Source organism: Pteropus alecto, unplaced genomic scaffold, assembly GCF_000325575.1.
Source record: "Pteropus alecto unplaced genomic scaffold, ASM32557v1 scaffold146, whole genome shotgun sequence".
NCBI classification, from domain to species: domain Eukaryota; kingdom Metazoa; phylum Chordata; class Mammalia; order Chiroptera; family Pteropodidae; genus Pteropus; species Pteropus alecto.
This window is the reverse complement of record NW_006442107.1, coordinates 20,829,187-20,831,824: the sequence shown is the minus strand read 5'-3', so window position 1 is coordinate 20,831,824 and position 2,638 is coordinate 20,829,187. Positions and strand designations below refer to the sequence as shown.

Here is a 2,638-nt window from a genome sequence, read left to right as displayed (position 1 = left end):
ATAATATAAAATGTGGCATGCTTTCTGAAGATAGCCAGCACATTTAACTCTGAGACTAAGTGGAAAGGACCTTGCAATGTGCCATGTATTTTTAAAAAATCTTTTAAAAATGGAGAGGAAATAATCAAAACATGGTTAAAGATTAGTTAATCTAACCAGGATTGATAAGAACATGTCAGCACATGCTTATTTGTTCTAGAAGTGGTAGTTGTTTTCATATTGTTGTCCTTGTTGCTCTTGGAAATATAATTTTTCATGAGGAAGAATAAATACTGAGATAGGATGACCCCCAATTCAAACCAAATTGCCATGGTATTTTGGTGTGTAAATGGAATTAAGTTCTTTACAGCAGTGGTTTTTAGTCACGTGCACTGGGTTAGATTGATTGTCAAATTTGGAGAAGGGAAAGAATATCCCTCTGGGGTGTACTAGCAATTATTTTTCAGTTGTTTTTGCCCTGCCCTGGAGCATGAAGCCAATATCATTTTTAGGATCAGGTGAGTATATCCAACATGATCAATTTCCTGTGATTGTCTGCTATTGTCATTGCGGGGTGGGGAAAGCAGATCTCCTTGATCACTTTGACAATAAAAGCTGTCATTTGGAAATTGACCAGGGCATAAAACTGAGACCCTAATGATAATCACAAAAAGATCAAGAGACTAATGAAGTCATAGAGAATCAGGATAGTACAAAGTGGGTTACCCTTCACTCCTGTCTGTCCTGTTCCTTCTAATGAGGCACAGCACTGGATAACTGGTGTCAAATCCTAATGCATCATGCCTCTAGAGTATTCTGTCAGGACCTGAAAAATAACGTAACATGACAGACACAGTGGAAGATAATGAGTCAAATTAGCCTTGCTGCATGCAGCACTTCACCCAATAGGAATCGTAGGTGCTAAAGAAGACCGCGTGTTCATCATTTGGAAGAGCAAGTATGCTCCATGGGCACATCCACACAGAGTGCCGTATTGGACAATTCGTTTGGTTTGCTGGGTACTGGGCCAAATTCCGTGGGTGAAACTTAGAAACAGGATTTCCAAGAGCTCTTTATCTGCCCCCTGGAGTTTCTTTGGTTCTATTTTTGTCCGCCAGACATTTCTGCTAACTAGTGCCTTCTTTATCTTCCTAATTCAATTCAAGCCAATAAACACTTATTTAGAATTTATTAGGAGACTTCTTATTGTTGCCCATGATCCTACACTCATACCTATGCAGTCCATTTTCCACAGATATGCAGTCCACTGGAAAAAGGAATTGAAGAGCATGTCGGTCATCTGCTTAAAATCCCCTAAAAATCTTCCAAACTTCTTCCCCTCACCTAAAAGATGTCACCTTGGCATCCAACCTCATGTCATCTTACTCTCCCATCATTCAGTACACTCCAGCCACTTGATTTTCTTGCTGATTCTTGAATATACCCACCTCATCTCTGTCTTGGTACAGGAAAGTTTGGAATCAAGCAGGTTAAGACAAGAATATTTCAAGAAGGAGGGCATGGCCAACTGTGTCGAGAGTTATTGAGAGTTTGAGTATGTTGAGTAACTTCAGGAAGACAGAGTTCATTAGAGATTCCAACGACAGCAATATTTCTGGTGGGAATGAAAGCCTCCTTGCAGTGAATGGAGGAGAGAAAAGGAATTGAGGAAAAGGAGGACGTCATTAGAGGAAGAGGAGGATGTCACTGGAGAAAGAGGAGGATGCCATTGGAGGCAGCTCTTTCAAGGCATTTTACCATGAAGGAGAGCAGAGGAATGAGGCAGCAGCTGGAGGGAGATGTGTGGTAAAGGGCTGTGTTGCTGCTTCATTTATTATAGAAGATAGCTAATAGAGTATGTTTCTGTGTGATGGGATGCTTTAGAGGAGAGTCTTTGAAATGCAGGGAAGAAATGGTAATTAGGGATAAACTTCTCCAGAAGGGGAGAAGGGTGAAAGAGAATTTGTGTGTGTCTGTGGCCATGCCACCCTGAACACGCCCAATCCCATCTGATCTTGGAAGCTAAGCAGGGTCAGGCCTGGTTAGTACTTGGATGGGAGACCACCTAGGAAGACCAGGTGCTGTAGGCGTTAAAAAAGAAAAAAAATGGAGAATTTGTGTGTAATATACCATAGCAGTCTCTCTCAATAACAGAATAGACAGAATAACATTGACAGAGATGGGGGCAGGCTGCCAGAATTGTTTGAGGGAGACATTGGAATTCCTTTCTCATGGATTTTATTTTCCCAAAGAAGCATGAAGAAAAGTCAACAACTATGAAAGAGGGAATAGGAAGGGGTTGCTGGACATTTGAGCAGAAAGAACATTGAAATCATCTTTATGAAAGTGAGCCAAATAAGAGAGTGTAGCTGGATTTCCTACAAGAGTTGAATACCCATTGATGATTCGTGATCATGAATCTAGAGAAGAAATAAAAATGCGTGTTCTTCTTGGTGACATTCGGCAGTTGGAAGCAGGCCTGAAAGACATGGGTTCAAATCCTGGCTCTGTTTCTCACATGTTATTGAATTTTTTTTAAAAAAATATTTAACCTTCCTCAACATTAGTTTCCTTATATATATATAGAAACCAGAAATAATATCAATTATTATTATTTCCATCCAGAGTGACTGAAATTGGTCTTCAGAAACTTGCTTCT

At 40.2% G+C, this 2,638-nt stretch overlaps 1 non-coding gene across 1 annotated transcript; it reads left to right on the top strand.

The window, feature by feature from the left end:
- The first annotated feature begins 1,950 nt into the window (after positions 1 to 1,950).
- Positions 1,951 to 2,069, top strand: LOC112469466. Its single transcript, XR_003042620.1, has one exon. It is a non-coding gene; the product is annotated as a 5S ribosomal RNA (ribosomal RNA).
- The last annotated feature ends 569 nt before the right edge of the window (positions 2,070 to 2,638 follow it).